The sequence below is a fragment of the Mesoplodon densirostris genome, chromosome 5 (genome assembly GCF_025265405.1).
Source record: "Mesoplodon densirostris isolate mMesDen1 chromosome 5, mMesDen1 primary haplotype, whole genome shotgun sequence".
NCBI classification, from domain to species: domain Eukaryota; kingdom Metazoa; phylum Chordata; class Mammalia; order Artiodactyla; family Ziphiidae; genus Mesoplodon; species Mesoplodon densirostris.
The window spans coordinates 93,178,685-93,192,286 of NC_082665.1; the positions used below are offsets into that span (position 1 = coordinate 93,178,685).

A 13,602-nucleotide genomic window follows, 5' to 3' on the forward strand; every position below is an offset into this window, starting at 1 on the left:
GGGAAGGTGAGCATTTCAGCCCGGCGCGTCGCCTCCTGGCACAAAATCTGAGTTCTCTTCGAAGGGAAGAAGGAGGATTGGATATTGAGGAGACAGTAAGCAGTGTCTGCCCCATGAAAAATATCTGACAGATCAAAGATGTTGGGGAGGAAACAGCTGCCTCAGAAGTACTGCTGGATCAAATGGATTCTAGGGGCTCTGGGCACCACCGTTGATGTGTTGATATTTTGCTGCAAGAGAGGAAGGGAAATGTAGTCTTTGTTCTAAGCAGGCTTGGGCTCAGCTTCAATTCTATTATTATGAAAGAAGGAGAGAATGGCTATTAGGGAACAAGAAGGGGCTCTTCCACAGTCCCTCCACCAGCCCCTGAAACCGAGTTCCCCTTGGGAAAGAGTCTGGTGTGCACAGCCGTACACTCTGGCATCTGTTCTAGGCAGGCGCGGGTCTGAGGGCAGTTGTTGACACAGGCTTTGGAATGGAGAGACAGCAGTGGGCACCGGGGGATACTTGAGGATGCTGAGAACATTTGAAGATAATTCAGCCTCCTGGATTGACCTGGAAAGAGCCATGAAAAGTGCAGGCTAGCTCTTGAGAGACCTCCCCCCAGTCCTGTCAGTAGCAAGACACCTCACATTCCTAGTCCTCGTTTTCCTCTTCTTTAAAGGGGAGTAATAACCCGACCACATAGTTTGAAGTGATGCATGTCCAGTTCCTGTTTTATGCTATACACTCCATAGACGGCAGCTGTTATTATTATTTTTTTTATACAGCAGGTTCTTATTAGTCACCCATTTTATACACATCAGTGTATACATGTCAGCAGCTGTTATTTGTGATAGGAGCATGATCTGGTCCCCACACCCCCTGCTCTAACTCAGTTCACATCCTCTTCTTCTCAGCTCTACTGACTCACTTGCTATTCCTCTGTCAGAACATGCACTCTCTGGCCAGCTTTTGGCTTCTGGCTTTGCTCACAGTGGAATCTTGGCTGAAATACTTCACATCCTGGTGAATCCTGTAGTCCTTCAGGACTCAGCACACATGTCCCCTTCTCCAGAAATTCCTCTCTGACCTTCCCAGGTTGGGTCAAGCCGCTTCTCAGGCCCTCTAGCAGCCCACACTTATTTCTATCACGGTTCAGTTCTTACTGCACCTTTGGGCGGGCCGTTGCTAAGTTCCTTGCAAGACCAGTAAAAGCTTTCTGGGAGGTTAAGATAGGGCCAGCCCATTCCACTTATTGAAGGCTCTTCAGGAAAAGGAGGAGGAGGAAACTGTGCTGGGTTTTTCTTTTCTTTTTTCTTGTTTTTGGCCGCGCCGCTGGGCATGCGGCACTTATTTACCCAACCAGGGATCGAATCTGTGGCCCTTGCAGTAGAAGCGCAGAGTCCTAACCACTGGACTTCCAGGGAGTTCCCTGCACTATATTTTAAATGTTTAAATGATTGGCAAGTCGTAGGTGCTCGACAAATATTTGTTGAATATAACAAATTAGTAATGTCACAAAGAAAGGCAATGCAGTATAAGTGTGCTATTTCCAAATATGCAATTTGCGGATTTTTATTTTAAATGTGAATTCATAGTGCATTACAGGTGGTTGTTTATATCAGGTTCTGTCACCCTATGTATACCCTCATCTGGAGGAAACTGCAATGGCCCCGTGCCGACCCTGCTGAGGAGATGGGAGCTCCTTGGGCAGGGCTGGGGGTGGGAGTATCTGAAGGCCCGGCACACAAAAGGGGGGGGGGTCTCATCTTCCACCCTACACCCTCGGGGCGTCCCCTGTGCCAGCCTCGACCCCGGCCCCTCTCCCGCGCGCCTGGGTGGCGGCCTGGACGCCTCTCGCCGCCCCGCCCGCAGGCGGCGCCCTCCGGCCAGTCTCCCGCCGGGGTCGCGACGGGGCGTGCGCGCTCAAAGGATTGCATCCGCACTTCCTGGTAGCAGCGCGCGGGGCCGCCGCGGGGTTGCTGCGGGGTCCCCGGGGCCGTGCTCTCAGCCCCGGCCTGTCCCCGGTCACCTGGTGCCGGGCGCGGCAGGTGCCTGGGCGGCGACTTCGCCGCGGGTCTGGTCGGGCGCCCAGCGCCTCGGTCGCGGAGCGCGAGCCGGGAGCTGGGAGCCGCCGCGCCTCGGGTGAGTTGCGGGGACTTGCGCCTGGCGTCTCGCAGCTGCTTCCCTCTTCACCCGGGGCTCCGGGGTCGGGGGGCCGACGGCACCGCGCCGCTCCCCGCTTCCCTGGCTGTGCTCTGCGCGTCGGGGAGGGAGAGGAATTTCACTCCCGGGGATTCAGGGGCTGGGGTTCTTTATTACTTCAGAGATCCTGGAGTGGGTGGTGGCCCTGGACTGAAAGCCGAGGACGCCGTGCTCCGGCTGGGGGGTGATCGTAGCCTTCGCGCCATGGGTCCGTCCCGGGTTTGCACCCGGGGGTGGGGTGCGGGGATGGAACCGGTGGCCTAGGTTGGGTGTATACTCACATCCAGCTCGCACCCCCTTTCCAGGGGAGAGAGCTATTAAACATTGTAAAACATCAGTGTTTGCAACTTTCCTTCCTGAAACACACAGGTGGGCATATAGTCACGGGCACACATGCTCGTGTATTCGTTGGGGCGGACTTTGCGTCCCCTCTCTTGGCCCTCGGGCGTTGGGGACGGTGCCCCCGTGAGCGCCGGGCATTGGGATTAAGCCCTAGGGCTTTTCAGGTTGATTGTTCTCTGAGACCGTGGCGTTCTGGGTGGTTCCTCTGTGCCCAGCCTGGATTGCTCAAAATTCTCTCTAAATAACTTGGGACCGCCCTCCGGAATTTGTTGGCTCAATGAAACTCCTCTTCTCACCTGGGCAGGTGGCCTCGGGAGGTGGCAGCAGGGTCCCCCGCCCCCCGCATTCCGGAAGCGACCGCGAGGACCCGGCTTGCGGAGGAAGGTCCAGCTGGGAGGAAACGCACTTGCTTCGCCCCATTGCTTTGCTTGTGCAAATGACTCGGGTAAGGGCCGGGGCTGGGGAGTCGCTCAAACCCCGGAGATAAATCCACCACAGACCAGAATTGCAAAGGACACTTGAATGAGTGTTTGGATCTCAGAATTGTTCATGGCTTCAGGTCAGATCAATTTCGTTTGTGCTTTTCAGGTTACTTTTAAACTTCTTTAACTATAAAACGACTAATTAACATACACATTTTTTCTTGACAGCCCCTAAGACTGGAGTTTCTTTGTGGTATCTCTAGAATAGAATTGTTGGGAATTGCAGGTGAGGATCAGCCTGGCTGCTATGATAATCATAGGGATGGAGGGAACCTGTGGTTTAAAAACTATTTAAGAGACAGAAGGCGGCAATGCTATGTGAAAACCTTGGTTGGGTCCTGATTTGATGAAAATAGTTTTTAAAAAAATTGTGCCAATAGAGGAAATTTGTACTGGTTGTTTTTTAGTATTAAGAGTATTAGTTTTGTTTAGTTACTTTTGGTAACGGTATCACGATTAGGGTTTTTTTTAAACCCTTATCTGTTAGAAATACATTCTAAACTTGAAATATAGGTTGAGGATTTGCTTCAAAATAAGCCAGTTTGGGGGGAGGCTGCTAGTGGAGAAGTGAGGGGGAACAAGGTGAAGGGAGATTGGCCATGAATTGTTAATAGTTGAAGATGGATGAATGGTATGGGGGTGTGGACTGCCTTGTACTCTCGACTCTGCTTTTGTATGTTTGTCATTTTCCTTTCAACGTAACACCACTTGTGGAGCTTTTTTTGCAGAAGGTAGATTTGGAAGGTAACACTAATGGTTCTAGATTCAAAGCCTTCCACAGATCCTCACTCTTTGTTAGCTGGGTTATAAAGGCTGCCTCTCCAGACTCATAACAAGTCTTTTTCTCCCTCCCAGGGGTGCCGCTTTATTTTGTTCAGAAGGCATAGAGTATTTGCTGAGTGTGACAAAGCTGAGAGGATCAAGTTGATGCAGGTGGATGCTGGGTCAGCTTTTTTTTATACAAAGGGTATTAGCGAGCATAGGGGTTGAGTTGTCTCCAAATGGATAGGTTGTGTAAAATGTGTTAGCAATTTTTCTGAACTGCCCAAATCCTTTCTAAGTTATGCTCATCAAAAAACAGAGCTCAGGGTAGTGAACACTCCCGTACACACTTAGGTTTTGTGTACACTTTTGGAAGCACTGGATACATCCATACAAAGTCAACATTATGAAAACGAATCACAAGGTGAGTGGAGCTCTACTTATTACCCGAGAGAGATCTTACCTGTGTGTGTGGCCTGTTTCCTGTCCTCAGCTTGTTTGCTTCAGGTATCATGCAGTGTAAATATTTAGCAAAGAACTGGCTCCTGAAATTTCTGTGCATTCTTTTCCAAGAACCCTGCTTTCAAGAGGAGGGACGCGGGAAGTTATATCTATATATTCATCCAACTTGCTTATTTTTGCCCCCTCTGGATTTATCATATAATTACTACTCATTCTATCATGCCTGAAATGGAGGCATAGTCCCGAAAGATAAACCCACATTTCTTAGTAGATACCGTGGAACTGATTTTAATGCCTCCTTACTTTTTTCTTTTTTTTTTTTTTTTTTTTTGCGGTACGCAGCCCTCTCACTGCTGTGGCCTCTCCTGTCGTGGAGCACAGGCTCCGGACGCGCAGGCTCAGCGGCCATGGCTCACGGGCCCAGCCGCACCATGGCATGTGGGATCTTCCCGGACCGGGGCACGAACCCGCGTCCCCTGCATCGGCAGGCGGACTGTCAACCACTGCATCACCAGGGAAGCCCCCTCCTTGCTTTTAAGAGAAAACAAGTCAAGTAAATTATATCAGTGATAGCTAAAAGTTGAAGTGTTAGATGAATCCCCTCAGCCTAGACCTTGCCCGTGTAGATTCACTAGAATAAAAGAAGTTGTAAAGATGCTTTAAGTCAGATTCAGTTGAGGAAATGCCAGAGCATGTCCCAGTTTCCTCGTAGTGCATGGGAAAATGAGAGAACCAACAAAATCCCCTTACTGTTGGAAAATATCATAGTGAATTCATGATGGTACTTAAGTGAAATTGTTCGGCTTGTGACAGTTTTCTTTGTGTGAATCAAAGAAATATGCAACTGTTAAGTGACTTTGTTTTCTACCTCAGTTCTCTGAGACAAGAACATGGAGAGAGAAAAGAAACTTGCCAGGCTCTTAAGTGAACAGGCAGTGACCTCATGTTTGCTCTCCTCTGAGAGGATGATAGATTGGGGCGGGCTCTGGAGAGTTGATTGTTAATCGCCATTTTAAGGAATTACCACAAATGTGACACCATCTTCTCCCACATCATGTTATGGAAGGGTATAAACACATTAGAAGAGCAAATTACATACTGCTTTGTTGGCCTAGAAGTGAGAGGAAAGGGTGTTGGCAATCCAGTCAATAATCCTCTTTAATTTGTAAGCACTCTGCTCTCATCTACATCACTTCATCCCATCCTGTGAAATTCAGCAGCGGTGCTGGAGGATTATTTTAGTTTTTAGCAGATGAGAATTTTGAAAATCTAAAGAAGCGAAGGCTTGCCAGGTGGTTTCTTTGGAGATATGGGGGAAGGAAATTTAACATTCATTAAGAGTTCAAGTCATCTTCACACACATGTTTTTCATTCTCACAAAGCTCTCTAAATTGGGTATTTTCAACCCATTTTGTGGCTGAAATTGTAGCTAAGAGAGGTTCGTAGTTCACTTGAGGTCTGGCAGCTGGTAAAAATAGAGCCAGGATTCAAATTCAGATCTGTTGGACCTTAGAGTTTACGTTATTTCCAGCCTCTGTGCTGGTCCAAACTCTAGCAGACAGCAGAGCTACCATACCCAAGAGTTCTTTAGTTAGTTTAGGCAAGCTATCTTTTTGCCACACTCAGCTGCCCTGGTTACAAACTGGGGCCATGTGCCACATCCAGCCGACAAGGATGTTTTATCAGGCCAGCGCAGTTTGGGAAAATCAAAAACAAAGCTGAGCCAATGTTGACAATTGGGAGATTTCAAATATTCTGCCCCCAAGAATTCCTGAAGGCGGTACTGGAGCAGGCTTCTCTCTAGAGGAGGGTAGTGTACTCCATTTCCCCCTGGTCTCCACCCCTCCCTATGTGGTCCCCATCTTTGAGCCCGGGGACCATCGCACTTGCACCGTTGCTTCTTACAGTAAGAGGTCTTCCTACGTGTGCATCTACCCAAAATGGAATAACCCAAGAGAGCTTGAGGGCTCTTGTCCCAAGAAAACGGGAAACAGCATATTCCTTTGAGAGAATGAAGCCTCTTGTGTTTACTCTGCAGTGATTCTATGACAGAAAATACAAGGTATGTCATCATTTTTCTCACACCCCGTCTGTGTTACTCATTTACATAGAACTTTAGAGCTTACTATCCCTGCAATACAATAAAAATGGAGTACATGTGTGGGCATGCTGCAGCAGAGAAAAGGAGGGCCTCCCAAACCCCAAACCACTGACTCTTTGTGAGTGGGAAGATGGGTTTTGTGCACCTGGGGGGTTCCCCAGGGTGTCCTGTAGGGGTGGGCCACCAAGAAGCCCTCCGTCTTTAGGCAGCCTGACTTTGGGATCCAGAGGGATCCTGAGATTGTGCCCTGGCTCTCTGCTCTGAGGGGCCCAGAAGGTACTCCCCTCCCCCTCCTCTGCCCACCCCTCTCCAGCTGGTGACACATCTGTCCTACACACCACTGAGGCATGGCCCCGTCGGAAAGCTCCGCAGGCTGGAGGAACTGAGGGGCCCTAGTCCAGCCTTTGAGAGGTTTCTGGGGTGCAAGTCCAAGAGTGGCCTGATTCCTCATCTTGAAACTTGTACTCAAGGGTCGTGGGACCGATGTTCCCACCTCTGTCTGTATGTGGCGTTTCGTCGCAGGGGAGGCTGCTGTTTAGATCTTTGTTTCCTCTCCCTGAGTTCTGAGTGCTCGCGGCTGCCGCGTGGAGGTGTGGGCACAGTGAAGCAGCGGTGCTGAGGAGGAAGTACAGATGGAACCCGGCCGTGCGGTTTTGAGGAAACGCCAGGTGGTGTTTTGAGACCTTTGTCACTAGAGCTGTCAGTCTAGGTGTGTGCGTACCCCAGTGTGAGAAGAAACGTGGACGGGGGGCGCTGCCGGCGGGCTGCCTTGTGTGGTTGGAAGAACGACATTAGAGGCCGAGGGCTTTCCTAAGTGCCAGGCCGGCGGGTTGATCGGAGCCTTTCTGGGGTGCTCTAGGGTTCAGGTGTGTGGGCGTGTTCTCAGGTAGGTGATTACTACTTCCTGGTCAAACAGACGGCCTGCAAAGAGACTAGGTTGATGACTGGCCTCAGCAAACACAGGTGAAGCGTGGCGCCCCCGAGTGTGGACTCGCCAGGTGGCTGATGTCTTCCTGGTTCTCCCACCACCTCGCTGTGTGACCTTGACCTATTTTACTAACCACTCTGCCCTTCGGTTTTCTCCTGTGTAAAATGGAAGTACTGATCACACCTACCTCACAGGGCTGCGAGGGTGAAGCGGCGCGTGGAGGGCCCGGCGTGGAGTAGGGGTTCCCTGAGCCTTGGCTATCGCTGCCGCTGGAGCCCTGCCTTCCTTCGCTTTGGCCTTTATTCGGGGGGTTTCCCCCCGAGAATGTTAGAAGGCAGGCTGCAGGGTAGACACGCTTTCCAGCTCTGACCTCCCTGTTTTCAGAGGCCGCCTGGCCTGCCTCGTGGCCTGAGGAAATGTCCTCCGTGACAGATGTCAGCAGGGGGTTTGGCGGAGCAGCGGCTTTGGAACTGATGACCAGAACGGGGCCGGGAACTGGGGCTGTGGCCCTGTGGTCTGGGCATTAAAATGCGCTGTGCCTCTGGAAAGGAGATGGGCCCCCCCCACCGGCCCCTGGTGGGGGAGCAGCGGACTGCGTAGATGGGGCAGATGCCTCTGCCTCGGCGGCGGCGGGGCTCGGGCCACCTGAGTCCTCTCCGGCGCCTCTTCTGTCAGCTGCGGACGTGCCCTCCTCACGGGAATGCTGGGAGCAGCTAACAAATACGAAGTCCTGACCCAGGCCCCGTGAAGTACTGTGTCCGACCTGCCCTTTAGTGGCGAAGTCAAAGAACAGGTACCCCAGGGGGTTTACTTTTAACTTGGAGAAATAATAGAGGTGCTGTTCACCTGTACTGGCAGAGCATTTTGTAGTTTTAAAAGGGCTTCCCTGGTGGCGCAGTGGTTGAGAGTCCGCCTGCCGATGCAGGGGACACGGGTTCGTGCCCCGGTGCGGGAGGATCCCGCATGCCGCGGAGCGGCTGGGCCCGTGAGCCATGGCCGCTGAGCCTGCGCGTCCGGAGCCTGTGCTCCGCAACGGGAGAGGCCACAACAGTGAGAGGCCCGCGTACCGCAAAAAAAAAAAAAAAAAAAAAAAGGGGCTATCAATTTGATCTTTGACCAGTGGTGCGGGCTTATTTGTTTGCATTTGTTTCTCTTGCCTATTGCTGTCTGTCAGGAGAGGTACACAGGTGAACTGAGGTTCAGGCCAGAGGTGAGCCCAGAAGTGGGAACAGAGGAGTGGGCTGTGCGTTCTACGTTATCGGAGAAGGTAACCTGTGTTCGTACTCCTTATGCCCTTAAGGAGTCATAGGCAGTGATGACGTCTGGGGAGGGGAAGGGGGAGATTGAGAGCTGAGGTGTTCTCGGGAAGCTGAAAGCATCCCTTGTGTCCAGGGAGGCTGAACGGAGGGGTAGCCCGTCCCCCCCCAGAGTCCCCTGCCAGCAGCCGAGGCAGAGGTCGCCCGGTTGACAGCTCCTGCCCAGACCCATTCACGGAGGTGCCAGCGGGGCTCAGGGGGAGGTGGGGCACTGGGCTCCCTCCTCCTCCCGCCCGGGTCGGGCCTTCATGGAACTGTTGCCTTTCTCCTTTTTTTCTCCTCCGCCGCTCCCAGCCAGGTGTTCCAGTGAGATGCGGAACAGCCTCCATGGCCCTCCCCACCCCAGCTAACAGCCAACAGAGCTGCTCCCTTCTGACTGTTCTGCAGGGCTTTCCCTCCACAGCCCCTGCCATTTCCCATTGGTATCCTGGCCTCTGCTGCCTGCTAATCCTGTGTGTCCTGCAGACCAGCAGCAACGGGAGCTTGTTAACAAGTGCAGAATCTCAGGCCCACCCCAGACACAGTGAATCAGAATCCAGCTTTTACGAAGATCCACACTGAAGCTTGAGAAGTATTGGTCTACAAGGCCATGACCTTAGCAATCACAGGTGGCCTGGCATTAATTACCTCTGATCTGTGTATATTCATTCATTTTTCGGGTTTACCCAATATGGGAATAATACTGTATGTACCACTGGTTTTCAGCCTCCCATCCCCTACCGTTAGACTGTCTGAGGATAACAGCTCACGCCTCTGGGTCACACGGATTCTCAGGGATCACTAGAACCTCTGGAAGGCCTGAGGAATTCCATTACAGTATCTCCCCCTGTGAGAAACCCTGATACATACAGCTTTTATCTCAATTCTGTCATCTTACATTGTACTGTCAGCATTTTCTCGTCCTTTAATCTTTCTGAAGAGCTTGTCTTTCATGGCTACAGATAGTAGTCCATCTTATGACAGTCATAAATCATTTGACTACTTCCTTATTGTGAGGCATTTAAACTGTTCTGATCCTTTTGGGGTGGGAGAGTGTTCTGTAGGCCATTATAAGTACGCTGAAGTGAGCTGCTCAGGCCGTAATTACTTCCTTCAGCTCTGATTATTCCCCTATGATGAATTCCTGGAGTGGAGATGCTGGATCAAAAGGCATGAACATTCTAAACACTCATTAAAATGCAGGAGGAGTACAGGAAGTACCCTGACAGATACCCTCCTGGGCACTGGGTAGTGTGGTCTGTAGACAGATTCTCTGGGGAGCAGCAATCACGCCTTGTTTGTTCATCATCACACACGTCAAGGCCCAGCTTTGAGCAGATTCTGAGGTGTGACTCCCAAGGGGGTTGGCGAGTGGGAGGGAAGTTACCCGAAGGGTGGGTAGCTGCCTGTGATGGTGGCATTTCTTCCTCCTGGCCTGAGTCCTGAGTCCACTGACCAGGCAGCAGCTTCCTTCAGGGTGTGTCTGCACGTTTTAGCTTGCCTTCCAGTGGCAGGCGCAGGCAGGACGGGGAGTTCGTGGAGGCCTGAAATGACAGCCTCACTTACTAGTCCTGAATCTGTTGTTGCCGACTGGCACCAAACTTGTTTTTGCTTCATAAGTCTGTGACTGTTAGGTTCGTAACACTTTTTCCTCCCAGGAGCAGACCAGGAAACTCATGTTAAATAAACTGTATTCTGAAAGGTACACTCAGATTCTGTCATGAAGAAGAAGTGAAATATCAACATTGTATTTGTGATTGAGTCATAGTTTGAACTTGGATGCCAGGAATATATTTTTCGTCCTCTATAGATATGTTTGGAGTAAATGAGTGAATGAATATGCACAGAATAAATGAGTTTGATTATGTTAAATAACATACATATATCAGATATATTTGTGTGTATCACATGACATAATTAAAACATTTTAAACTGAATATTAAATCATTAGCCATTCATTTATATTAACTATTTGACATGTTATGACTTCCAAATAGACACACACACACACCATACTTTCTGGAAATAAGTGTGATGATTGATTCAGAGGTTGTCTACAGCAAACAACAGACTCTTTTATGAATGGAATACAGTATACAATAGGAAAACAAAAGTGGCTTCTTTTGTCAACATGTTTTTGAGATTCATGCATGTTGTGTATTTCAGTAGTTTGTTCTTTTTTATTAATAGCTAATATTCCACTCTTTGATTATACCACCATTAATTTGTCCATTCTGCCTGGAAGACCATTTGGGTTGTTTTCAGTTTGGGGCTTTTATGAAGGAAACTGCTGTGAACATTCTTTTACAAGTCCTTTTTTAAAAACACAGTTTTCTTGAGGTGCGATTTACATGCCATAAAATCCACCCATTGTAAGTGTACGATTCTATGATTTTTATAGATTTGTACAGCCATCACCACAATCTAATTTTTGAACATTTCTGTCACCCCCAAAGTTCCCTCATGCCAGCTTAAGTCCCCACTCCTAAGCCCAGGCAGCCATTGACCTACTTCCTGTCTCTTGCCTTTTCTGGATATTTCCTATAAATGGAATCCTAGAATATGTAGTTTTTTGTGTCTAGCTTCTTTCACTTAGCATAATGTTTTTGAAGTTCATCCATTTGCAGCATGTATCAGTAGCTTGTTCCTTTGTATTGATGAATAGTTCAGTTTTACAGATGTAACCACATTTCATTTATTTCTTCGCTAGTTGATGGACATTTGAATTGTTTCTGGTTTTTGGCTGTTATAAATAATGTTTCTGTGCACATTCATGTACAGGTGTGTGTGGGCCTATATTTTTATTTCTCTTGGGTAGATTCTTAGGAGTGTAATTACCAGATTATATAGTAAGTTTATGTTTAACTTTCTTTTTTTTTTTTTTTTTTTTTTGCGGTACGCGGGCCTCTCACTGTTGTGGCCTCTCCCGTTGCGGAGCACAGGCTCCGGATGCGCAGGCTCAGCGGCCATGGCTCATGGGCCCAGCCGCTACGCGGCATGTGGGATCTGCCCGGACCGGGGCACGAACTCGTGTCCCCTGCATCGGCAGGCGGACTCTCAACCACTGCGCCACCAGGGAGGCCCTATGTTTAACTTTTTAAGAAACTGGTAAACTGTTTTCCTAACGGGCTGTACAATGTTAGAGTCCCACCGACAATGTATGATGGTTTTGATTTCTCCACATTCTTGCCAACACTCAGTATTGTTAGTCTTTTTTATTATAGCCATCCTAATGGCTGTATGAGTTTATCTTATTACAATTTATGTGTTTTTTTGTTTGGTGTTTTTTTTTTTTTGGCCACACCACTTTCGGGATTAGTTCCCTGACCCGGGGATTGAACCTGTGACCCCTGCAGTGGAAGCTCGGAGTCCTAACCACTGGACCACCAGGGAATTCCCTTATTACAGTTTAAATGTACATTTCCCTAATGACTAATGATGATTAGCACCTTTCCATTTGCTTATTATTATTAGTCATTCGTATATCTGCTTTGCTGAAATATCTAGTTAAATCTTTTGCCCATTTTTTAAATTGGGTTGTCACCATCGTCATATGGAGTTTCAAAAAAATTTTAATATTCTTTAAAATATTCAAATAAAAATACTTGAAGTAAAATATTCAAATATTTTTTTAAATTCTAGAGGCAAGGGCTTTATCAGATATATGACATGCAAATATTTTCTATGAATCTTTGACTTATCTTTTTATTTTCTTAATGGCACCTTTTAAAGAAAAAAGTTTTAAATTTTGATGAAGTCTAAGATACCAATTTCTTTTCTTTTATGGTTTTCACTTCTAATTACATATCTAAGAAATATTTCCTAACTGTGTACAAGCCTTTTTTTTAATAGACTTTATCTTTTACAGCAATTTTAGATCACAACAAAATTGAGCAGAAGGTACGATTTCCCAGAGATTTCTCCTATATTTCCTGTGTCCACGTATGCATAGCCTCCCCTATTATCAGCATCCCCAATCAGTGACACATTTGTTATAGTCATTGACCCTACATTGACGCATCATAATCACCCAAAGTCCATAGTTTACATTACAGTTTTCTCTTGGTGGTGTACATTCTGTGGGTTTGGACAAATGTATAGTGATGTGTATTCACCATTACAGTAGCATACAGAGTAATACTAAAAATCCTCTGTGCTCTGCCTGTTCATCCCTTCCTCCCCTCTAACCCTTGTCAACTACTCATCTTTTTACTGTCTCCATAGTTTTGCCTTTTCCAGAGTGTCATATAGTTGGATCATACAGTATATAGCTTTTTCAGATTGGCTTCTTTCACCTTGTAAATGCATTTTTTAAGGTTCCTCCATGTCTTTTCATGGCTTGATAGCTTTTTTTTTCTTTAATGCTAAGTAATCACAGTTTATCCAGTCACTTTCTGAAGGACATCTTGGTTGCTTCCAACTTTTGGCAATTATCAATAAAACTGTTATAAAGACTTGTGTATAGGTTTTTGTGTGGATATAAGTTTTAAACTCCTATGGGTAAATACCAAGGAGGGCGATTGCTGGATCATATGATAAGAATATGTTTAATTTTGTAAGAAACCGCCAATCTAAACTGTCTTCCCAAGTGGCTGTACCATTTTGTATTTCCACTAGCAGCGAGAGTTCCTATTGCTCCACAAGCTCACTAGCATTTGGTGTTATCATACAGGTCTTTTTGTGGACATGTATTTTAATTTCTCCTGCATAAATACCTAGGAGTGGAAGTACTGGATCATAGATAGATGTATGTTTAAATGCCAGACTTTTCCAAGGGGTTGTACCATTTTATACTCCTACGTCTTTCCCAATACTTGGTATTGGTCTTTTTACTTGTAGCCATCCTGATGGATGTGAAATTGTATGGCTATGTGCTTTTAATTAGCTTTTTCCTGATGACTAATGATGTTGAGCACCTTTTCACATGCTGTTGACCATTTGTTCATTTTCCTTTTGAACTGTCTTTCAAGTATATTGCCCATTTTGGTTTGGAGTTGTCTTTTTTTTTTTTTTGTGGTACACGGGCCTCTCACTGTTGTGGCC

The 13,602-nt window shown here is 47.6% G+C and overlaps 1 protein-coding gene across 2 annotated transcripts in view; it reads left to right on the top strand.

Annotated features, from left to right (window-relative positions):
- Nucleotides 1-1,953: 1,953 nt before the first annotated feature.
- Nucleotides 1,954-13,602, top strand: part of GPR160 (G protein-coupled receptor 160) — a 37,370-nt gene continuing 25,721 nt past the window's right edge. The window contains exons 1-2 of one of the 2 annotated variants that reach the window (XM_060099119.1): nucleotides 1,954-2,127; nucleotides 2,834-2,974. The gene's annotated coding sequence lies outside the window, so the exon portion shown is untranslated. The remainder of the gene's footprint in view (nucleotides 2,128-2,833; nucleotides 2,975-13,602) is intronic. The other variant, XM_060099121.1, reaches the window with a different exon arrangement.